The 26127-nt window shown below is 44.0% G+C and overlaps 1 non-coding gene across 1 annotated transcript; it reads right to left on the reverse strand.

The window, feature by feature from the left end:
- Positions 1 to 2406: 2406 nt before the first annotated feature.
- On the reverse strand, positions 2407 to 2478 carry trnam-cau (transfer RNA methionine (anticodon CAU)). Its single transcript has one exon. It is a non-coding gene; the product is annotated as a tRNA-Met (tRNA).
- Between the last annotated feature and the right edge of the window lie 23649 nt (positions 2479 to 26127).

A 26127-nucleotide genomic window follows, 5' to 3' on the forward strand; every position in this document is an offset into this window, starting at 1 on the left:
GTTGCTCTGGCAGAGAGCCAGCACGGGTTCGACAGGCTGAATGGCCTGCTTCTATGCTGTAGCCATTCTATGATTTTATGATTCTAGTAGCAACTGTTGGTGGAGAGGCAATGATGCAAGAACTTTGGTTCTTTGGTTCGGCCACATTTGGAATACTGCGTACAGTTCTGGTCGCCACATTATCAAAAGGATGTGGATGCTTTGGAGAGGGTGCAGAGGAGGTTCACCAGGATGTTGCCTGGTATGGAGGGCGCTAGCTACGAAGAGAGGTTGAGCAGATTAGGATTATTTTCATTAGAAAGACGGAGGTTGAGGGGGGACCTGATTGAGGTGTACAAAATCATGAGAGGTATAGACAGGGTGGATAGCAAGAGGCTTTTTCCCAGAGTGGGGGTTTCAATTACTAGAGGACACGAGTTCAAAGTGAAAGGGGAAAAGTTTAGGGGGGACATGCGTGGAAAGTTCTTTACGCAGAGGGTGGTGGGCACCTGGAATGCATTGCCAGCGGAGGTGGTAGATGCGGGCACGATGGAGTCCTTTAAGATGTATCTAGACAGATACATGAATGGGCAGGAAGAAAAGAGATACAGAACCTTAGAAAATAGGCGACATGTTTAGAGAGAGGATCTGGATCGGCGCAGGCTTGGAGGGCCGAAGGGCCTGTTCCTGTGCTGTAATTATCTTTGTTCTTTGTTTGTTGTTCTTTGTAATGTGTTGACAGAAAGGGGAAAATCTCGGCTGGTGTGTTTGCAGCATTTGCAGCTTGTGTTCGGGTTTGTGAATAAAGGTGATTTGGAAGCTGTGTTCCAGATTGAAGTGTTGACTGGAAGCAAGAAGTTGATGTAAATAAAGAGTAAAATGCGTTAACACAAAGCGTGTTGTGAATGTGGGTAGCAGTAAATAATGTGTTGGTGAATTATTTGTGTTAATAAATTCCACTGCGCCCTCTGCTGCAGGCTGCTGTTTCTATCCAGCTGTGTATTGGTGTTGTGTGTTTGCGAGATAAATGCTTGTTTCAACGCTGTTTATGAAGCAATAGCATTGCACTCAAACAGTCCCAGACATAGCAACACACGTACAAAAGCAAAATACTGCGGATACTGCAAATCTGAAACATAAACAGAAAATGCTTGAAATGCTCAGTAGGTCTGGCAGCATCTGTGCAGAGAGAACAGTTAACATTTCAGGTCTGTTTCGTTAACTCAAGTTAACTTTGTTTCTCTCTCCACAGATGCCGCCAGACCTAATGAGCATTTCCAACATTTTCTGTTTTTATTACAGCAACACAGGTGTTGGGAGGCTCAGCCTGGCTACACAATGTTACAAGGACGCTGAGCAACACCATCGACAATGGGACACAGAGAGAAAAACACAGAAAACCAAGAATAGACTATTAGGAAGCAGAAAGTGAGGGACAGACAGAGTGAGAGAGAGACAATGAGACTGAGATAGAGAAACAGGGCACTTGTCTGAAATAAACACAAGAAATGCTGGAAATACCCAGCAGCTCTGGCAGCATCTTTGGAGAGAGAAACATAGTTAACGTTTCAGGGAGTGACCCTTCTTCAGAACTGACAAATATTAGAAATGTAAAAGATTTGAAGCAAGTAAAGCAGGTGGGGGGGGGGAGGGGGAGAGATAACAAAAGAGAAGGTGTTGATAGGACAAGGTCACAGAGAATAACTGACCAGAAGGTCATGGAACAAAGGCCAACCGTATGTTAATGGAAAATTAAAGCAAAATACTGCGGATGCTGGAAATCTGAAACAAAAACAAGAAATGCTGGAATCACTCAGCAGAGTATGTTAATGGTGTGCTGAAAGACAAAGCATTACTGCAGAGAGGGTGTAAATAGACTGTAAAGCACAGAGCACTCCAAGCACAAGCATTAAAAAAATTAAAAAGCAGAAACAGTGGGTAGGCACAGTAGAAACAAACTAAACACACTAAAAAACCTAAAATAAAATAAGCAAATTAAAAAGAAAAAAAGGAAAAATAACTACACATAAAAAGGAGAGGGTGGGGGGAGTGTGTGGTGGGTGCTGTCATGCTCGGAAATTATTGAATTCAATGTTCAGTAAAGGTTTTCCGTCTGATTGTTTTACTTTCTGTTACTCACCATCTCCTGACTGTGACCATTTGCCGTCGTTTTACATCTGCTGGTGGAGAGGAGGCGCTGCAGGAATGGTTTAACAAAGAGGAGAGACTGGGGTGAAACGTGTTTGCAGCTGGTGCAGCTTGTGTTCCTGTGCGCAACAAATTGGTTTGTGAGACTTGTTGCTGATTGATGTATTGAGTGGAAGAAAAAAGCTGATTGCAATAAAGCGTTTGAAGAAGCATGATGTGATTGTGGATAAACACTTGATGTTTTGAAAGTAAACAATTTGTGTTACTACAAAACATGAATAGCAGAGAATGGTTTCGATCCATCGACCTCTGGGTTATGGGCCCAGCACGCTTCCGCTGCGCCACTCTGCTACCGGATGACTTTGATTTCAACTGCCTATTAGTGAAATATGATCATTTCCCCAATTTTTTTTTAACAAAATATGATTGTTGTCAGATTGCTCAAGAACCCAGACTCAGCAACACACTCGCTGACAGACTCACCCTCACTGCACAATGGCACAAGGACACTGAGTAACAGCACCGACAATCAGGCAGGCAGAGAAAGACACACAGAAAACCAGGAAGAGATTTCAGGACCCAGAAAGGAACAGACAGAGAAAGTTACTCAGCAAACCAGCAAGAGACAGCGAAAGACGGATGTTTTATGGAAACGTGTTCTCTGTTAAGATGTCCCCTGTGTTCTTTTAAAGATATTTCCTGCTGTGTAACAGAATATTTTCAGTGTTTTCTGTTTTAAGCTCTCCCTCTTGTCCTGGCCAGTATTTATCCCTCAACATCACTAAAACAAGTGATTATCTGCTCATTATCAGATTGATCTTAGTGGCAAATTGGATGCAGCATTTCCTACAACAGTGACTATGTTTTAAACGTCCTTCACTGGCTGTCTGGGTCTTTCGCACAGCATGAGGCTGTGTGTGAGATCCCAGTCCAACCCACATTCCCTGTGTGAGAGCCCAGTCCACCCACATTCCCTGTGTGAGATCCCAGTCCATCCCACATTCCCTGTCTGAGATCACAATCCACCCCACATTCCCTGTGCACGATAATAATTTGCTTCTTTTCTTTCTTACTGTATTCGCTGTTGTGTAAAGATGCTCTCTGGTATTATGTAAAATGGTTCCCTGTTGGGTAAGGCTCTTCTCAGTTGTGTAAATATGATCCGTCTTGTGTAAAAGTGTTCCCGGTTGTTTAAATATGTTCCCTGCTCTGTAATGTAGAGCTGAGTCTGCACTAATGGAATTGCGACAGTATCTTCCAGTCTGATACTGTATGAGGGCTGGAATATGATCCAAAGCTCAGTCTATACAAATTGAATTGCTATTGTATCTTTCAGTTTCACAATCTGGGTGCGTTTTAAACTGAAATCTCAGTTTGTTTCTCAGGTTATACTATCTTTCAGATTCTCTCAATCTGATAACGCACTTTAGACTTAGACTTATATAGAGTCATAGAGTTATACAGTACAGAAACAGGCCCTTCGGCCCATCGTGTCTGTGCTGGCCATCAAGCACCAAAGTATTCTAATCCCATTTTCCTGCACTTGGCCCGCAGCCTTGTATGCTATGACGTTTCAAGTGCTCATCTAAATGCTTCTTAAATGTTGTGAGGGTTCCTACCTCTACCACCCCTTCAGGCAGTGTGTTCAGATTCCAACCACCCTCTGGGTGGAAAACAATTTCCTCAAATTCCCCTCTAAACCTCTTTCCCTTTACCTTAAATCTTTGCCCCCTGGTTATTGACCCCTCCGCTAAGGGAAGAAGTCTCTTCCTATATAACCTATCAATGCCCCTCATAATTTTGTATACTTCAATGATGTCCCCCCTCAGCCTTCTCTGCTCTAAGGAAAACAACCCTAGCCTTTTCAGTTTCTCTTCATAGCAGAAATGCTCCAGCCCAGGCAACATCCTGGTGAATCTCCTCTGCACCCTCTCCAGTGCAATCACATCCTTCCTATGGTATGGTGTCCAGAACTGTACACAGTACTCCAGCTGTGGCCTAACTAGCGTTTTATACAGCTCCATCATAACCTCCCTGCTCTTATATTCTATGCCTCCACTAATAAAGACAAGTACCCCATATGCTTTCCTAACCACCTTATCTACCTGTGCTGCTGCCTTCAGTGATCTATGGACAAGTACACCAAGGCCCCTCTGACCTTCTGTACTTCCTAGGGTGCTACCATCCATTGTCTATTCCCTTGCCTTGTTAGTCCTCCCAAAGTGCATCTCCTCACACTTCTCAGGATGAAATTCCATTTGCCACTGCTCCGTCCATCTTATCAGCCCATCTATATTGTCCTGTAACCAAAGGCTTTCCTCCTCACTATTACAACATCACCAATTTTTGTGTCATCTGCGAACTTACTTATCATACCTGCTATATTCACGTCTAAAACATTAATAATTATGTATCTAATGTATATGTCAGGATGCACTATGGGAATTAATACTAAAACTTATAAAATCATAACGTGAGTAAATATTGGGCTGGTATTTAATTTGAATCTCAGATTATGTTATTGAGGTTAATTCTGTAACTTTGAAACAGGAACCAGGTGTCAGTTCTATGTGTATTTAATTTGTAGCTGAGGTTGCACTATTGTGGGATTGACACACTGATAATTTGATAGTGGGTGAGAATTTGGGCTGGGATTTATGTATCTACCTGTCAGTGGTACTGAGTTATGGTAACAGGGAAACAACGTCTGTCTCTCCTGCTCTGTTGGATAGATGGATTGAAAATGTGTCTCTGGAACTATTTCTGCTGTCTGAGACTGTGGAACTGATGACCTGTCTGTGTTTCTGCGCTCTGTGAGTGATAATGTACGGACTGTGTGTGAGAAGGAGCTGGTGACACTCTTCCTTGTAACTTGGTGGAGGAAACATCCCATTTACTCTGGCTTCTTCATTTATTTTCCTGTTGAAACAAAAGTATGTTTTACAACTCAAGTACAGGTGAGGTGGAAGATACAAAGACCATCAGCTTAATGCCTCGATTAATAATCATTATGAACGGCCACAAAGGAACCCCATGGATACAAACATTATCAAATATTTGACTCCACTGCAGTACTGCAGCACTCAGGGTCTGTATCCTTGGAGTATTGGGCGCGATGACAACAATGTAATGATATGTAGACAGAGCCCAAACCCTGCACTGTTCCATGAATGGAAATATCCGATGGAGCAGAGACATTTGCACTGGTCAGATTTCCATTTATTGCTCCCATGGCATTAACCTGTTTAAAATGAGCCTGTCTTAGGTCTCACCTGGCGACTTACAGATGCTCTTTGTATAACTCCCCACATTCTTCCTCTCTGGCTCTGTTTCCGCTCTTCACTGTCAAATAGCAACAAACCGGCTGAGACTGGAACTAAACCAGGAACATTCACTGCTGGTCTGGGGAGAGGAAGCAGCATTGAATTTCAATAACAAATTCTTCCCATTCTGTCTCCATCCCCTTGTCCACACACGCCGAGAATGGTCTCTCCCTTCCCCCACTCACTCCATGTTCCGGGACCAGTTCCTGCTCCATTCCGCCTCTTACAAACAGCCCTCGCCTCTCCCTGAACTTGACCCCGGACTCGATGCTGATCTCTGAGTCCATCTGCGGATACGGTCCCAAAGCGATGTGCTGCTGTTTGCTCCCTTCCCCCGGGACCTGGATCTTTTCATTCGCGGCTGTTTTAAACCATCTTCTTCCGCTCACAGGCAGTGCTGGGGGAGGGGAGCGCAGGCGCAGATTTCTGCAACAATTCCGCAAACAGAAACATGGAAAATTTGGGGCAAACAATGAGTCCATTCGGCCCATCCTGTCCACGCCAGCGCAAAGGGAGCGATTCATCCCATAGTTGTTGTTTTTGGACCGTGAAGTGTGGAAACAGAAGCGGACAGTCAGGATGTGGGGAGTTACACAAAGAGAATCTATTATCAGCACCAGATGAGAAGTGTGAAGGACACATTTTAAACAGTGGCTGTTTGGTTTCATTTGAACGGTTAGACCATGGGAGCGGGAACTGGAAATCTGACCTGTGTAAAAGTCCCTGTTCCGTCGGTCAGTCCCATTCATGGCCCAGTGGATTGTTTCTGGATGTCATTAAATTGTTGTAAAATGGCCAAAGCCTCTGGTATGCAGTAGCTGGGGGCTGCAGGACTGCAGTGGAATCAGACACTGACTCTGTTTGCATTGCTGGGTTTCTTTTGTGATTGTTGATAATGATTATTCATTGAAAAATTGTTTTGGTCACTTTTGTATCTTCTACCACATCTCTTCCTGAATTATAATAAATACTTTTTCTTTCTACAGGCAAATACTTGAAGGAAGTAAAATAAATGTAATGATTCCTCGACACAAGGGGAAGTGCAGCCAGCTCCTCACACACAGTAAGTACAGGATCACTCACAGAGAGCGGAGACATCAATTCCACAGTCACTGACAGCAGAAGTAGTCAGACCGGCACTGATCCCAAGTTCCAGAGACATTTACTCAATCCAACAGTCACACAGAGCAGGAAAGACTGAAGTTGTTTCCATTTCACCCCAACTCAGTCCTACTCACAGGTAGATACATCAATCCCAGTCCAAAATCACACCCACTATCAGATTGCAAGGCATTGTGTCACTCTTACAAGAGAGCAGCCTGAACTACAAATTCAATGTCAGATGGAACAGACAAACAGTACCTGATTGTAAAGTACAGAATTAATCTCAATAATGTACCCAGACTGCAGACTGAGCTCCATGTTACACACCACTCCACGAATCTCACAAATAGTCAGAGTGGAAGACACAGTATTCATTCCATTACTGCAAACTGAATGAACCTGATCTTACATACAACAGATTATAAGATGAACGGTCACAGACCTGAGAAATTAACTCTGCTTCTCTCTCAACATATGCTGCCTGACGTGCTGGGTACTTTCAGTATTTTATGTTTTTATTTCAGATTTCCAGCATCTGCAGAATTTTGCTTTTATTTTAGGGTTCAAGAAACATTGCATTGTGAGGTGAGAGTGACTGCCCTTGACATCAAGGCAGCCATTGACCTTGAATAGCATCAAGGAGCCCGAGCAAAACTGGAGTCAATGGGAATTAGGGGGAAAACATTTTTTTTTAAAAAGAAAGTTAATACCAAGCATAAAGGAAGATGGCTGTGGTTGTTCAGGTCAGTCATCTCACTCCCAGGACATCACTGCAGTAGTTCCTCAGGGTATTATCCAAGGACCAACCATCTTCAGCTGCTTCATTAATGACCTTCCCTCCATCAAAAGGCGAGAGGTGGGGATGTTGGCTGATGATTGCACAATGTTCAGCACCATTCATGACTCCTCAGATACTGAAGCAGCCCATGTCCAGATGTAGCAAGACCTGGACAACATCCAGGCTTGGGCTGATACCTGGCAAGTAACATTCGTGCCACATAAATGCCAGGCAATGACCATCTCAAACAAGAGAGAATCTAATCATCTCCCCTTGATGTTCAATGACATTGCCATTGCTGAATCCCCCACTATTAACATCTTGGGGATACCATTGACCAGAAACTTAATTATACCAGCCACATAAATGCTGTGGCTGTAAGAGCAGGTCAGAGGCTAGGAATTCTTCAGCAAGTAACTCACCTCCTGTCTCCCCAATACCTGCCCACTATTTACAAGGCACAAGTAAGAAGTGTGATCAAATATTCTCCCCTTGCGTGGATGAATGCAGCTTTAACAACAGTCAAGAAGCTCGACGCCATCCAGGACAAATTAGCCCGCTTGATTGGCATCGCATCCGCCACCTTAAATATTCACTCCCATTACCACTGATGCACAGTGACAGCAGTGTGTACCATCTACAAGCTGCACTGCAACAACTCACCAAGGCTTCTTGGACAGTACCTTCCAAACCCGCCACCTCTACCACCTAAAAGGACAAGGGCAGCAGACACATTAGAAAACCACCATCTGAAAGTTCCCCTCCAAGCCACACACCATCCTGACTTGGAACTAAATTGCCAATCCTTCACTGTCACTGGGTCAAAATCCTGGTACTCCCTTCCAAACAGCGCTTTGGTTGTACCTACACAGCAAGGACTGCAGTGGTTCAAGAAGGCAGCTCACCACCACTATATCAAGGACAATAAGGAACGGACAATAAATGCTGGCCTGGCCAATGATGCCCACAACCTATGAGCAAATGAAAGAAAGGTAAGGAAATGGTGAAGGGCTTTGATAGGGTACACGGAGATATGTTTCTACTTGTGTTGGTGTCCGAAACAAGAGCCAAAAATATAAAATCATCATTAATAAAACCATTGAGGAATTCTTGAAAACCCTATTTATGTAGTGAGTGGTGAGTGGAATCTGGAATTTGCTATCACAAGGAGAGGATGCGGCGGATAGTATTGACACATTTAAGGGGAGGTGGAACACGTGTATGGGGAGAAAGGAATTGTGGGATACACACATTGGGCTTTATTTTTCTTTCATTCATTCATATGAAGCAGGATGGCTGGAAATTTGTGTGGAGCATAGCGCAGTTGGGATGTTCCCAGTGCAGTGTTTTGTCTGGATGGATCTGCCCAGAACACTTGTGTTGCAGGAGCTGGGAGCTTCAGTACTTCAGTGGAGGCAGACACTGACACTGGTTTTCATTTGTGGCTATTATTAATGATTATTCGTTGAGAGATTAAATTGATCACTTTGATATTTTACACATCACCTGTTCTTGAGTTATAAGATATACTTTTTCTTCTTCCAGGCAAATACTTGAAGGAATCATGATGAATGTGATGGTTGCTGCACTTGAGGCACAAGGAACAGTGCAGCCAGTTCCTCTCACACACAGTAGGTACATTATCACTCAGAATGCAGAGCCACAGTTGGTTCATCAGTTCCACAGTGTCAGACTGCAGAAGTCGTCAGGCCCACATTGATTCCACGTTCCAGAGACATCATTTCAATCCAAGAATCAAACAAAGCAGGAGAGAAAGAAGTTGTTTCCATTTCACCCCAATTCAGTCCCACTGACAGTCAGGTACATCAATCCCAGGTCAAAATCACACCCACTCGCAGATTAAAATGTAATGTGTCAATCTACATATAATGCAGACTTAGCTATCAATTAAATATCAGATAGAATTGGCACATGGTACTGATTGGATGACACAGAATCTAACCTAATGGTATACCCTGACATTTAAATTAAATACCATAGGCAAAGTTCACATCGATTGATTATAAAGGATGTTTAAACATCCCCATAGTGTACCTGAAGATACAAGTTACATACAAGTCCAACATTCATTACAGTGAAATATTTAAAGCTGCTGAAAGATATTAGAACCTGAGACACAAATTAGATGCCAGTTCAGAACTCACCCACACTGTAAAATTGAAAGATACAGAATCAATTCCATTAGATCTAAACATTATATACCATTCTAAAAACTCAAACAATATCAAACTGAAATACAGTATTGATTCCATTCATATAGATTGATCTAAACAATACCAGTGCAAACATCACATGCAGTATCAGATTGAGCAATGCTGATATGAAGTCTAAACTGTGATGTAAATTAGATGCCAGTGCAGAACTTACCCAGACTGCGGAATTGAAAAATACAGTAGACTGAGATACGGATTATTTACCAGCCAAAAACATCTCATACATTATCAGAGTGAAATAGATTATCAATTCCATTTGTGTAGACTGAGCTCCACATTACAAAGCAGTATAAAAAAATCTCATATAAGGTTGTTTTAGTTATTATGCTACAAGACTAGTAATCCAGAAGTCTCGACATGAGTTCAAATTCTACGACAGAATCTGAGTAATTTAATTTCAGTTAATTAAAAAAATCTGGAATTAAAAAATCTAGTATCAATACTAGTGACCTTGGAACTACTAGATTGTTGCAAGAAAATCCATCAGATCCAGGAATGTCCTTAAGAGAAGGAAATCTGCCATTCTGACCCAGTCTGGCCTATAAGTGATTCCAGACCCACAGGAATGTGATTCAATCTTAACTGTCCTCTGAAATGGCCCAGTAAACCACTCAGCATAATTGTAAGAGTAATTACTGATGCGCAATAAATACTGACCTTGCCAGCGATGTCAACATCCTGTGAATGAATAAACAAGCTGTATCAGACTGAGAAATAACATTATATATTCCATTAGAACAGACTGAAGTACAGATAACATAGCATGCCATAAATCTATAGTGTTCGAATGAAAGATACTGTCTCAATTATTTATTGTAGCCTGAGCTACACATTACATACCTATTTTTCTTTAGAATTAGAACATTACAGCCCTCGATGTTGCGCCGACCAGTGAAACCATCTGACCTACACTATTCCATTTTCATCCATATGTCTTTCCAATGACCACTTAAATTTCCATAAAGTTGCTGAGTCTACTACTGCTGCAGGCAGGGCGTTCCACGCCCCTACTACTCTCTGAGTAAAGAAACTACCTCTGACATCTGTCCTATATCTATCACCCTCAACTGAAAGCTATGTCTCCTCGTGTTTGTCATCACCATCCGAGGATAAAGACGCTCACTATCCACCCTATCTAACCCTCTGATTATCTTATATGTCTCTATTAAGTCACCTCTCCTCCTCCTTCTCTCCAACGAAAACAACCTCAAGTCCCTCAGCCTTTCCTCGTAAGACCTTCCCTCCATACCAGGCAACATCCTAGTAAATCTCCTCTGCACCCTTTCCAAAGCTTCCACATCCTTCCTATAATGCGGTGACCAGAACTGCACGCAATACTCCAGGTGCGGTCTCACCAGAGTTTTGTACAGCTGCAGCATGACCTCGTGGCTCCGAAACTCGATCCCCCTACTAATAACAGCTAACACACCATATGCCTTCTTAACAGCCCTATTAACCTGGGTAGCAATTTTCAGGGATTTATGTACCTGGACACCAAGATCTCTCTGTTCATCTACACTACCAAGAATCTTCCCATTAGCCCAGTACTCTGCATTCCTGTTACTCCTTCCAAAGTGAATCACCTCACACTTTTCCGCATTACACTCCATTTGCCATCTCTCAGCCCAGCTCTGCAGCCTATCTATGTCCCTCTGTACCCTGCAACATCCTTCGGCACTATCCACAACTCAACCGACCTTTGCGTCATCCGCAAATTTACTAACCCACCCTTCTACACCCTCATCCAGGTCATTTATAAAAATGACAACCAGCAGTGGCCCCAAAACAGATCCTTGCGGTACACCACTAGTAACTAAACTCCAGGATGAACATTTGCCATCAACCACCACCCTCTGTCTTCTTTCAGCTAACCAATTTCTGATCCAAAGCTCTAAATCACTTTCAACCCCATACTTCCGTATTTTCTGCAATAGCCTACCGTGGGGAACCTTATCAAACACCTTACTCAAATCCATACACACCACATCCACTGCTTTACCCTCATCCACCTGTTTGGTCACCTTCTCGAAAAACTCAATACGGTTTGTGAGGCACGACCTCCCCTTCACAAAACCGTGCTGACTATCGCGAATGAACTTATTCTTTTCAAGATGATTATAAATCCTGTCTCTTATAACCTTTTCCAACATTTTACCCACAACCGAGGTAAGGTTCACCGGTCTATAATTACCAGGGCTGTCTTTACTCCCCTTCTTGAACAAGGGGACAACATTTGCTATCCTCCAGTCTTCCGGCACTATTCCTGTCGACAATGACGACATAAAGTTCAAGGACAAAGGCTCTGCAATCTCTTCCCTAGCTTCCCAGAGAATCCTCGGATAAATCCCATCTGGCCCAGGGGACTTATCCATTTTCACACTCTCCAAAATTGCTAACACCTCCTCCTTGTGAACCTCACTCCCATCTAGCCTAGTCGCCTGAATCTCAGTATTCTCCTTGACAACATTTTCTTTCTCTAATGTAAATACTGATGAAAAATATTCATTTAACGCTTCCCCTATCTCCTCTGATTCCACACACAACTTCCCACTACTATCCTTAATTGGCCCTAATCTAACTCTAGTCATTCTTTGATACCTGATATACCTATAGAAACCCTTAGGGTTTTCCCTGATCCTATCCGCCAATGACTTCTCGTGTCCTCTCCTTGCTCTTCTTAGCTCTCCCTTTAGATCCTTCCTGGCTAGCTTGCAACTCTCAAGCGCCCTAACTGAGCCTTCACGTCTCATCCGAACATAAGCCTTCTTCTTCCTCTTGACATGCGCTTCAACTTCTTTAGTAAACCACGGCTCCCTCGCTCGACAACTTCCTCTCTGCCTCACAGGTACATACTTATCAAGGACACACAGTAGCTGCTCCTTGAATAAGCTCCACATTTCGATTGTTCCCATCCCCTGCAGTTTCCTTCCCCATCCTACGCATCCTAAATCTTGCCTAATCGCATCATAATTTCCTTTCCCCCAGCTATAATTCTTGCCCTGCGGCATATACCTGTCCCTGCCCATCGCTAAGGTAAACCTAACCGAGTTGTGATCACTATCACCAAAGTGCTCACCTACATCTAAATCTAACACTTGGCCGGGTTCATTACCCAGTACCAAATCCAATGTGGCATCGCCTCTGGTTGGCCTGTCTACATACTGTGTCAGAAAACCCTCCTGCACACACTGGACAAAAACTGACCCATCTAAAGTACTCAAACTATAGTATTTCCAGTCGATATTTGGAAAGTTCAAGTTCCCCATAACAACTACCCTGTTACTCTCGCCCCTGTCGAGAATCATCTTCGCTATCCTTTCCTCTACATCTCTGGAACTATTCGGAGGTCTATAAAAGACTCCCAACAGGGTCACCTCACCTCTCCTGTTTCTAACCTTGGCCCATACTACCTCAGTAGACGAGTCCTCAAACGTCCTTTCTGTCGCTGTAATACTCTCCTTGATTAACAATGCCACACCCCCCCCCTCTTTTACCATCTTCTCTGTTCTTTCTGAAACATCTAAATCCCGGAACCTGCAACATCCATTCCTGCCCCTGCTCTCGCCATGTCTCCAAAATGGCCACTACATCGAGATCCCAGGTACCAACCCATGCTGCAAGCTCACCCACCTTATTCCGGATGCTCCTGGCGTTGAAGTAGACACGCTTTAAACCAGGTTCTTGCTTGCCAGTGCCCTCTTGCGTCCTTGTAACCTTATCCCTGACCTCACTACTCTCAACATCCTGTACACTGGAACTACAATTTAGGTTCCCATTCCCCTGCTAAATTAGTTTAAACCCCCCCGAAGAGCACTAGCAAATCTCCCCCCCAGGATATTGGTACCCCTCTGGTTCAGGTGAAGACCATCCTGTTTGTAGAGGTCCCACCTACCCCAGAAAGAGCCCCAATTATCCAGGAAACCAAAACCCTCCCTCCTACACCATCCCTGCAGCCATGTGTTCAACTCCTCTCTCTCCCTATTCCTCGCTTCGCTATCACGTGGCACGGGCAACAACCCAGAGATAAAAACTCTGTTTGTTCTCGCTCTAAGCTTCCACCCTAGCTCCCTGAATTTCTGCCTTAAATCCCCATCTCTCTTCCTACCTATGTCGTTGGTGCCTATGTGGACCACGACTTGGGGCTGCTCCCCCTCCCCCCTAAGGATCCCAAAAACACGTTCCGAGACATCACTATCTAAAATCGCATACAGTTTCAGACTGAGATACAGTATTTATTCCATTACTGCAAACTGAGCTACTTGTTCCACAGGAGTTCTAAATACTGAACAAGTCTGGTCTCTTTTGTTTGGAAAAGAGGAAGCTGAATGATCACCTAATAGAAGCACTGAATTATATGAAAGGATTTGATAGGGTAGAGGTAGAGATATTTCCCATTTGTGGTGGAGTCAAAAGCTGTAAATATGAAATAGTCAGGAATAAATCAAATAATTAATTCAGGAGAAACTTCTTTAACCTGCTTTGGACCTGGTTCGAATCTGGAACATGCAGCACTTGGGTTGATGAGAATTGTTACATTTAACATCAAATTAAATGATTGATAAATTAAATATGAGGCAGAAAAGATTTGAGGGATTTGCAGATACAATTAGAGGAGGTAAGGTGGGAGGAGGCTCATGTAGAACCACCAGCACTTGGGCAGAATAGCTTGTCTCTGTGTTGTAAATTCTATGTAATTGTGTGTCGGATGAATTCTGAACTACAAACTATCCCAGAGATTAATGATTTCTGAATGCATCCCACACATAGAGTACCAGAGACTGACAGACACTGAACAAAACTCACACTCATAGGCAGTACCAGAAAATGACAGATACTGAATAAAACCCACACTCATAGGCAGTACCAGAGACTGACAGATGTTAAATGAGCCCAGATTCAAAGGTTTACAGTGGCAGAGAGGTACAACAGCAATCCTACTCTCACACACAGTACCAGAGGCTGACTGATACAGAATGAATCACACAGTTACATACTGCAACAGAGACTTATTGGCAGTGTCTGAATCCTAAGCTCACATACAGAATTAGAGACTGACTGACGGCAGCATGAATTCCACATTCTCTTTCAGTAACGGAAACTGACAGATTGCCACAGATAAAGAATGATTCTTACTCTCAGGTACGGGACAACAGGCTCACTTATTTGGCACAGGGTCATCACTAACGTTTGGGCTAACGAAATGCAATAACAGCTCGTCTTGTTTCTTAGTATTTCTAAATCCCATCTGTCCAACAAAAGCTGAACAATTATTGCAGGTTGTGTCTGACTGTCTGATCTGTAAACTGCACTATATCACAAATTGCTGACGTTTTCTAGCTAAAAGTGAGAAATGCAACATAGGGGCAGAAATTGACATGGTCTGTCAGGGTTAAAGAAGCAGGTAATGTGAGGTAATAGATTTTTGTCTGTAAGTGCTACACTGATATTGCTTCATATATTTATATTGAAAATAAAGATAATTGATTCGTAATAAAGGTTGTCTTCATTGATCCGATGATTGTAAATGTGCCCTGTTATATTTTACCAGTATTTACCATTGACCAGTATTTCTGTCTGTTTTTTCAGGATAGTATTTACATTACTTCAAATAAAGAAAACATGACTACACAAAGAACTGAGCAGAATGCTGAAAGTTTCACAGCAAACAGTTAAAATAGAAAGCGATGAAATACAGAAAGATAAAAGCTAAAATACTGAAAACACTCAGCCAGTCCGGAAACAACTGTGGAGAAGTGAAGCTCGGGTTAATGGTCCAGTTCTGCGACCCTTCAATAAACCTGAAACGTTGCTCCGACCTTCCTCTCTCCACAGATGCTGCGGGAAGTGCTGAGTGTTTCCAGAATCTTCTGTTATTATCCAGATTTCCAGTGTGTGCAAAAAGTCTCTTTTTGAATAAAATATTCCCTGGGAAGGAATTGTAAGATTTAGGTTCTGTGTTCACAGATACACAAAGAAGCGGGTCGAGCTCATAATGTCAAGCTCATAATAGTTTATTAAGAAGCAACAGTTTAAATATAATATTAAGAAGTAGCAGTTTATATATGAACAGTTTAATTATGGTAATGCATAAGCTAAACAGACAGAAAAGACAAACGACCCGTAACAGATTGAATGGATGACCGGTCCCGGATCATACAGTGGGGAAGAACAGTGTTGACAGTCTCCCCGACGATGAGGCAGGTGAGGTGTTGGTGTCCTCAGTCTTCTTGAGCCAACCAAAGTGTCAATCTGAAGGCGACTCTTTCCCTCCCGAGCACCCAAAAAAGTGGCTCAACTTAGAGAGGCCGGAATGTGAGAAACTGCTGAGAATAAGGGACCCTCGCAGCCAGGACACATTTCCCGGTGGATTTTCCAATAGAAACTGGGACTGGAGAGAGTCTTTGGGAAATGGAATTCCTGAATGTAGTGAAGGAGTTAGTGATTGGTTTGTAGATGTTAAATCTGATTGGATGGCTGAAGAGACCAATTGTAGTATTACAATATAAAACCGTTGTGACATCATTGCCAATCGCCCAATCACAATCTTAACTTTCTCCCATCCGTCATTAGCATAGAGCTGTGGGATTGTCTATTTAATCCGCACTCGGAAGGGGTTTGGTTTATTTCTGTGTCTGAAATTGAATCTGAAAATGCCTGAAGAGAAGGCATCATCACCCTGATTTACAAGCAGAAGGGGAAGAGGGCAGAAATCAGAAATTGGCGGCCCATCTCACTGCTTAATGTTGATTACAAGATTCTGTCCAAAGTCATAGCCAGTCGAGTCAAGTCTGCTCTGGAGTTGGTGATTCACCCCGATCAGACCTGTACTGTACCCGGCAGGAAGATCTCTGATAGTCTCGCGCTACTCAGGGAGACGATCGCCTACGTACGGGACAGGAGGGTGGACACCTGCCTCATCACACTGGACCAGGAGAAGGCTTTTGACAGGATATCGCACACCTACATGATGGACGTGCTTTCCAAAATGGGGTTTGGGGAGGGAATCTGCAATTGGATCCAACTGCTCTACACAAACATCAGTAGCGCAGTCTCAATCAACGGGTGGGAATCTGAAAGTTTCCCGATCAAATCTGGAGTCAGACAGGGCTGCCCTCTGTCCCTGGTCTTGTTTGTTTGCTGTATTGAACCCTTTGCTGAGTCTATTAGGAAGGATGCGAGCATAAGAGGGGTGACAATCCCAGGCAGCGGAGGCACTCAGGTCAAAACCTCCCTGTACATGGATGACGTTGCCGTTTTCTGCTTGGATCCGCTGTCCGTGCGCAGACTGATGAGCATCTGCGACCAGTTCGAACTGGCCTCGGGAGCCAAAGTTAACCACGGCAAGAGCGAGGCCATGTTCTTTGGCAACTGGGCTGACCGATCCTTTGTCCCCTTCGCCGTCAGGTCAGACTACCTGAAGGTGCTGGGGATATGGTTCGGAAGGGCCGGGGCGTGCACCAAAACATGGGAGGAGCGAGTAGCCAAGGTACGACAAAAGTTGGGCATGTGGGGGCAGCGATCTCTCTCCATTGTGGGTAAGAACCTGGTCATCAGGTGCGAGGCGCTCATGTTGTTGCTCTACGTGGCGCACTCCTGCGCCGTGGCAGTCACCCGAGCCATTTTCCGCTTCGTCTGGGGATATAAAATGGACCGGGTCCGGAGGGATACGATGTTCAAATCTCTGGACAAGGGCGTGAAAAATGTACCCAACGTGGCCCTCATCCTGATGACCACCTTCGTGTGTGGCTGCATCAAGCTGTGTGTAGATCCCCAGTACGCAAACTCCAAGTGTCACTACGTGCTGAGGTTCTATCTGTCCCCGGTGTTGCGAAGGATGGGCCTGGTCACATTGCCGCGGAACGCTCCATGCAGTTGGGCGGTACCGTACCACCTATCCTTCGTGGAGCAGTTTCTGCGGGAAAACACCTTTGACCACCAGTCCATCAGGCAGTGGTCTGCACGGAATGTCCTCAAGGCCCTACGGGAAAAGGAAACGGTGGATCATGTCGGATGGTTCCCCGAGCAGACCGTCAAAGTCATTTGGCGAATGCCTCATCACCAGAACTTTCAAATAAGCACCAAGACGTAGCTTGGCTGGTGGTGAGAAGGGCCCTCCCGTCAGATCCTTCATGCACACCCGAAGTCTCGCCCCCTCCGCACATTGCCCCCGCGTTGGCTGTGGTGGGGAAGAGACAGTCGCCCACCTCCTCCTGGAATGTGCCTTTGCAAAGCAGGTGTGGAAAGAGATGCAGTGGTTTTTGTCAAGGTTCATCCCAAGCAGCTCTGTAACACAGGAGTCTGTGCTCGACGGGCTGTTCCCAGGGACGCACACCGAGACAAACATCAACTGCTGCTGGAGGACTATCAATTCGGTGAAAGACGCCCTTTGGTCTGCCCGAAACTTGCTGGTCTTCCAGCGCAAAGAGTTGTCCACCACCGAATGTTGCAGACTGGCACATTCCAAGGTCCAGGACTACATGCTGAGGGACGCACTAAAGCTTGGGGCAGCCGCAGCAAAGGCTCAATGGGGAAAGACCACAGTGTAAGGTTCCCTCACCAAGCTGGACTGAGGGGCTGGATCCATGGGAAACCCCTCGAACTGTATCGTTAATATTCTCAATTGGTGTAAATGTAAAACTGTAATTGACATGACAATTTTGAAACGGAAGGGTTGGGAAGAAACTCATGACAGTATTGAAGGAAACTGATCTCCCTTGCAATGTTTGTATTTTTTGGTGCTGTTTGGAAACTGTTTGGCAATGTAATTTTTACAGATGTTTATGAATAAAGTATATTTTGGAAATAAAAAAAAAAGAAGAGAAGAAAACAGCTGCGAAGAAGGGCGCCAAGAAAGCCTTAAATAAACCGTCAGCAAAGGGCGGCAAGAGGCGGAGAAAGTCGAGGAAGGAGAGTTACTCCATCTACATCTACAAAGTGATGAAGCAGGTTCACCCCGACACCGGCATCTCCTCCAAGGCCATGAGCATCATGAACTCGTTTGTGAACGATATTTTCGAGCGCATCACGGGTGAGGCTTCCCGCCTGGCCCATTACAACAAGCGCAGCACCGTCAGCTCCCGGGAGATCCAGACCGCCGTGCGCCTGCTGCTGCCTGGGGAGCTGGCCAAGCACGCCGTGTCGGAAGGGACAAAGGCGGTGACCAAGTACACCAGCTCCAAGTGAAACTGCACAATGGACTGAAAAACATCCCAAACACAACGGCTCTTTTAAGAGCCACCCACAATCTCTCTGAAAAAGCTACATCATCTCAATGGTATCGATTTGGTTTTTTTTATGAAGAGTCTGGAACTTTCTAATTGCCTTTGTGATCTCTGTTTTAACCCCATGGATTCTGGGTGATTCACTTTCACTGTTGAGATCTTTGTGTCTGTACTTAATAATGCCGTGTAAATTAATTACTGATCACTGACCCCAAGTGCGCTTGGATCTCAGACGCGTTCATATTCGACCCCTTTCCTGTATCTCGTTAATAAAAGCTGACAGATCAGTTCTGTCACTTGTTTCCCTTGTTGAAGCTCGGCCTCAATAATTAATAAGTACATTATCTGGAAACCCCGCTGTTGTCGGAACCCTCAGTCTCACATTTCAACACCTGACAGTAAAAATCTTCTCTCCACTTTTGTCTCCCACAAATTGGTTCAATCTAGAATCAGTGATGCGGTATCTTGACAAAGATTGATCTGAAATGTGTCAGCTTGCAGAATGCTGTGAATGAGACTTTCTGCCTCCGCTTCCAGACTGTTTCAAAAAGGACGGAGAATAAACCGGAATAGATACCGGATTGTAAAAGTGTATCTGGAACTTGTGACAAAGTGTAGAATAATACAAGAGGAGAAAGATTTTAAATTTTTTTGCTGTAAAATAAAATGCCTGTTAATGCGATATTCTATATTGAAGCTGCTCCTTGTTTTACAGATATATTAGCGGGCTTTTCAAATTTAAAAAATCGGTTGGAGTCTGACAATTTAGCGCCGTTATTTTCCGCCGTTATTCAGTGTGGAATCTCCGGATTGGTGAATTAATCAGCTCTGGGATTGGAAACATGAACCACATCATGAGATGCAGTAACAGAGTGACCAATCAGCAGCCTCCACCACTACCATCCCAGCCCAGAGGGACCAATGTCAGCGGATTTCAGCATTCTTTGTGAAAGTATTTGTGAGAATGTGGCATGAGCAGACTGCCAAAGTCATTTGGCGGAATGCCTCATCACCAGAACTTTCAAACAAGCACCAAGATGTAGCTTGGCTGGTGGTGAGAAGAGCCCTCCCCGTCAGATCCTTCCTGCACGCCCGGAGTCACACCCCCTCTGCACGTTGCCCTCGAAGTGGCTGTGGTGGGGAAGAGACAGTTGCCCATCCTCGTTCTGGAATGTGTCTTTGCAAAGCAGGTGTGGAAAGAGATGCAGTGGTTTTTGTCGAGGTTCAACCCAAGCACCTCTGTAACACAGGACTCTGTGCTCTGCGGGCTGTTCCCAGGGACGAACTCCGAGACAAACATCGACTGCTGCTGGAGAACTATCAATTTGGTGAAAGACACCCTTCGGTCTGCCCGAAACTTTCTGGTCTTCCAGCGCAAAGAGTTGTCCAGGACCGAATGTTGCGGACTGGCACATTCCAAGGTCCAGGACTACGTGCTGAGGGACGCACTAAAGCTTGGGGAAGCCGCAGCAAAGGCTCAATGTGGAAAGATCACAGTGTAAGGTCCCCCCAGCAAAGTGAACGGAGGGGCTGGACCAATGGGAAACCCCTCAACTGTATCCAGAAAATATTTGGTTTGCTGTAAAATGTACGTAGCATGTAAAATGAAATGGAAGGGTTGTGAGGCAACTCACTCCTGTATTGAAAGAAACTAATCTCATTTGCACTCCTTGTATTTTTCGACTTTGTGCTTTTTGGAACATTTTGGTAATCTATATTTTTTTATAGTTTTTTATGAATAAAGTATACTTTGGAAATTTAAAATAAGTGTCTGGAAGAGGGGCAGCCACTGCAAAGTCTCAATGAGGTATAAACACTGTGTAAGGTTCTCCCACCAAAGTGAACTGAGGGGCTGGACCCATGGGAAACCCCTCGGGCTGTATACACTGAATATGGGTTTGCTGTAAAATGGAAGGGTTGTGAGGAAACTCACTCCTGCATCAAAGAAAACTGATTTCCTTTGCACTTTTTGGGATGTCAACTTGGTGTTATTTTGAACTGTTTTGTACTGTATTTTTTACAGATTTTTATGAATAAAGTATATTTTGGGGGAAAAGAGGAAGAGGAAAAGACCAGCGGGAAAGCTCGGGCCAGGGCCAAGGCCAAGTCTCACTCCTCCCGGGCTGGACTGCAGTTCCCGGTGGGCCGTGTTCACAGGCTCCTGAGAAAGGGCAACTATGCTGAGCGTGTGGGTGCCGGAGCCCCGGTCTGTCTGGCTGCTGTGCTCGAGTATCTGACCACTGAAATCCTCGAGCTGGCCGGTAACGTGGCCCGGGACAACAAGAAGAGCCGCATCATCCCTAGACACCTGCAACTGGCCGTCCGCAACGACGAGGAGCTCAACAAGCTGCTGGGAAGGGAGGCCATCGCTCAGGGCGGTGTGCTGCCTAATATCCAGGCCGTGCTGCTACCCAAGAAAACCATCGCTCAGAGATCCCAGAAAAAGTAAAGCGGCCAAAATGTCATCTAATAAACCAAACACTTTTTTCAGAGCCACCCACAGTCTCTGTGAAAGGACTGGTTACTGTCAGGAGGGAGTCAGAGATGGAGTTATTGTCATGGTGCATTGACCAGTTTCACATCAGTCCAGGTGTGTTTTCCGTTCCCTCTCTGGATTTCGCTCTGCTCCTCTGCTCACACATCCCCCTGCACCCTCCCCCCGCCCCTCCCCCAATTAAATGAAGAACTGAACGACATGATGTCAATCAACAATTTAATAAATGCCGCCACCTTCAATTTCATAAATTTGGAGACCCTCTCGGTGCATTAATGATAAGTGGTTTGGTGCTGATGAATTAATTTAATAATGGAAGTATCTGGGTCAATTCTGGTCTGTTTTTCATTGAGACAGTTTGAATTCTTTTTTTCTCTCCGGTGATCTGAGCGCCGCTTCTCAATGAGAATCTGCTCCCGGAACAGAGTAAGTGCAGGAAGGAAGAGGCCATTCTCGGGTTGTGTGTGGACAAGGTAAGGGAGACATAACGGGAAGAATCTGCTATTGAAAATCATTGTTGTTTTCTGTCCTCAAACCTGTAATGCACGTTCCTGGTTTAGCTTTAGTTTCACACTGTTTGTTGTTCTTGAACAGTGAATAGAGGAAGTAGAGCCGGGCAGTAGGGATGTGGGCAGTTATGTGAACAACAACTATTGCTGTCACTCGGTGAGAAGTATCGAGGAAATATTTTAAACAGCGGCTGTCGATTTCGGTTGAATGGTTGGTCCAATGAGAAACAAGGAAATGGCAGAGACTTTGAACAAGTATTTTAACTCAGTCTTCATGGTAGAAAACACTAAAAGCATCCAAAGAATAGTATAAAATCAAGGGGAAAAGGAGGGAAGGAACTTGAAACGATCATTGTCGCTGGAAAAAATGTATGAGGAAAACTAATGGGACGGAAATCTGACAGATCCCCTTGACCTGATGGCCTGCATCCCAGAGTTTAAAAGAAATGGCTCCAGCAATAGTGGATGCGTTGGTTGTAATCTTCGTCAATTCACGAGATTCTGGAACAGTGCCAGTGGATATTAAAACCACAAATGTAAAACCCCTATTCAAAAAGCAGGTAATGATAGGCCTGCTAGCCTAATGTCTGTCATTGGGAAAATGCTGGAATCCATGATTAAGTAAGTGGTAGCAGAACATTCAGAAAATTAAAGTACAATCATGCAGAGTCAACATGGATTTATGAAAGGGAAACCATGTTTGACAAAATTATTAGAGTTTTTTTAGGATGTAACAAGCAGGGTATATGAAGGGGAACCAGTAGATGTAGTGTATTTGGATTTTAAAGGCGTTAGATAAAGTGCCATGTAAAAGGTTACAACACAAGATAAGAGTTCATGGTGTTCAGGTGTAATATATTAGCACGGGTAGAGGATTGGCTAACTAACAAGAAACAGAGAATTGGGTTAAATGGGTCATTTTTCAGGTTGGCAAACTAATTAGTGGGGTGCCACAGGGATTGGTGTTGGGGCCTCAACTACTTACAATCTATATTAATAACTTGGATGAAGGGATCGAGTGTATTGTAATCAAATTTGCTGGGGATACAAAGATAGGTGGGAAAGCAAGTTGTGAGGAGGACACAATGAGTTTGCAAAGGGATAAAGACAGGTTAAGTGTGTGGACAAAAATTTGGCAATGAAGTATAATGTGGGAAAATGTGAGGTTATCCACTTTGGTATGACGTATAGAAAAGCAGAATATTATTTAATTAGAGAGAGAATGCAGAATACTGTGGTACAGAGGGATCTGGGTGTCCTCATATATGAATCACAAAATGTTAGCATGAAAACACAGCAAGTAATTAGGAAGGCAAATGGAATGTTGGTGTTTATTGCAAGGGGGATGGGGTATAAATGTGCAGGTTGTTGGTTCGACCACACCTTGAGTGTTGCATGCAGTTTTGGTCTCCTTATTTAAGGAGAGATATATTTGCATTGGAGGTAGTTCAGGCAAGTACCACTAGGTTGATTTCTGGGATAAAGGTGTTGTGTTATGTGGAAAGGTTGACCTGGTTGTGGTGCACTCATTGGAGTTTAGAAGAATGAGAGTCAATCTTATTGAAATACATAAGATTCTGAGGGGGCTTGACAAGGTATTTGCTGAAATGATGTTTCCCCTCATGAGGGAATCGAGAACTATGGGGGAACAGTTTCAAAATAAGGAGTCTCTCATTTTAGATGGAGTTGAGGAGGAATTTCTTCTCACAAAGGGCTGCTATTCTTTGGAATTATCTACCCAAGAGGATGGTGGAGGTTGGTCATTGAATATATTCAAGGTTGAGTTAGACTGACTTTTGATCTACAAGGGAATAATTGGTTATAGGGGCAGGCAGGATAGTGGAGTTGAGGCCATGATTTGATCTGCCATGATCTTATTGAATGGTGGAACAGGCTCGAGTGGCAGAATAGCCTAATCCTGCTCCTAGTTATTATGTTCTTATGCTATAATGCCAGATGGAAATAAAAATATGACAGAGACTGCAATCTGAAGACAACAGAAGGCAGGTCCCTCCCTCTCACACACACACACACATGCAGAGTCCCAGAGACCCATGGGAGTAGCTCAACCCTCAAGACAGAAGACCAGCGAAACAAGTTTGAAAGTGTGCACTGGTCCCCAACAAGAACTGCAAGCCATAACAGCAATCAAAGACTTTACATCAAACCCAAAGCCAGCAACTGAACTCCAGCTATTGCTTCAAATCTTTTCTCCTTTTCCGTTTCTATTTGTGTGTCTGTTTATCACATATGCACACTAGCGTGGTTGTGCTGCGCATCTTTATTCATTTTAACTGAATTAGATTTTTAAGATGAATAAACTTACACTGTTCTTTTTTAAATCTGAGAAAACATGCCTGGTTGATTTCTTTGCCATTAGAATTAGGGAGTAGTGAAGCTAAAACATGGTGTTTTAAAAAGTTAAACCCTGTTACAGGTAAGGAAGAGGCTGAGAGGGGGAGCCTTTCTCACCTGGTCGTAACAATGACTTTTCTAGCTTCTACCTCAATTGATCTTGAGTTACAGAGATATTTTTCTTTCTCTCTGTAGGCAAAAACTTGAAGGAACCTGAAGGAAGGTGGTGATTCCCCAGCACAAGGAAAAGTGCAGTCCACTCCTTCTAACACAGAGTAGGTACATTATCACACCCAGAGCACAGAGACACAGACAGGCCATGAGTTCCACAGGCACAGAGAGCAGAAGTAGTCAGACTCGCACTGATCCCAAGTTCCAGAGACACATTTTCAATCCAGCAGACAATCAAACAATGCAGGAGAGGCAGAAGTTGTTTCCAATTCACCCCAACTCAGTACTGCTGAAAGGTAGGTCTATCAATCTCAGTTCAAAATCACACCCACCATCAGATTGAAAGGCACCGGATTAATCCCACAAAAGTGCAGCCTAAGCTACAAATTAAATATCAGGTAGAGCAGCTGATGGAAAGGTACAGAATGAATCCTTAGATTCCTCAGAGGCGGCACAGTGGTGCAGTGGTTAGCACCGCAGCCTCACAGCTCCAGCGACCCGGGTTCAATTCTGGATACTGCCTGTGTAGAGTTTGCAAGTTCTCCCTGTGTCTGCGTGGGTTTCCTTCGGGTGCTCCGGTTTCCTCCCACATGCCAAAGACTTGCAGGTTGATAGGTAAATTGGCCATTATAAAATTGCCCCTAGTGTAGGTAGGTGGTAGGGAAATGTTGGGATGTGGTAGGAATATGGAATTAGTGCAGGATTAGTATAAATGGGTGGTTGATGTTTGGCACAGACTCGGTGGGCCGATGGGCCTGTTTCAGTGCTGTATCTCTAAATAAATAAAAAAAATAAATGTAGCCCAGACTGCAGACTCAATGACAGATTACAATGTAGTACAAACATCTCATACAGTATCAAAAATAAAGTTATAGTATTATGTCAATTAGTGAACACTGCACTACTCATTTCATACCAGTCCAATAATCTCTGTCAGAGCTGCAACGAAGGATAGAGTATCAATTCAATGATTCTAATTGTACTGAGCACACCATTTGTGAGTTTGAAACATCTGCCATCATTCACAAATGTGTTCAGAGTTACAGACTAAATATTAGTCCAAAACAGATAGCAATGAGGAAAAACCTCTTTACTCAGAGCGTTGAGAAACATTTGGAATTCTGCACCCCAGAGGGCTGTGGAAGCTCAGTCATTGAGTATGTTTAAAGCAGAGAGTGACAGATTTCTAAATACAAATGACAAAAGAGGAAATGAGGATAGTGTGTGAAAAAGGCATTGAAGTGGATGATCAGCCATGATCATATTGAATGGCAGAGCATGCTCAATCGCTGAATGTCATGATCCTATGTTCCTATGTCACAAGGAGGAGGTGTTAGCAATTTTGGAAAGAGTGAAAATAGATAAGTCCCCTGGGCCAGATGGGATTTATCCTAGGATTCTCTGGGAAGCCAGGGAGGAGATTGCAGAGCCGTTGTTGTTGATCTTTAAGTCGTCATTGTCGACAGGAGTAGTGCCGGAGGACTGGAGGATAGCAAATGTTGTCCCCTTGTTCAAGAAGGGGAGTAGAGACAGCCCTGGTAATTATAGACCTGTGAGCCTTACTTCGGTTGTGGGTAAAATGTTGGAAAAGGTTATAAGAGACAGGATTTATAATCATCTTGAAAAGAATAAGTTCATTTGCGATAGTCAGCACGGTTTTGTGAAAGGTAGGTCGTGCCTCACAAACCTTATTGAGTTTTTCGAGAAGGTGACCAAACAGGTGGATGAGGGTAAAGCCGTGGATGTGGTGTATATGGATTTCAGTAAGGCGTTTGATAAGGTTCCCCACGGTAGGCTATTGCAGAAAATAC

The sequence above is a fragment of the Heterodontus francisci genome, unplaced genomic scaffold, assembly GCF_036365525.1.
Source record: "Heterodontus francisci isolate sHetFra1 unplaced genomic scaffold, sHetFra1.hap1 HAP1_SCAFFOLD_221, whole genome shotgun sequence".
Classification (NCBI taxonomy): domain Eukaryota; kingdom Metazoa; phylum Chordata; class Chondrichthyes; order Heterodontiformes; family Heterodontidae; genus Heterodontus; species Heterodontus francisci.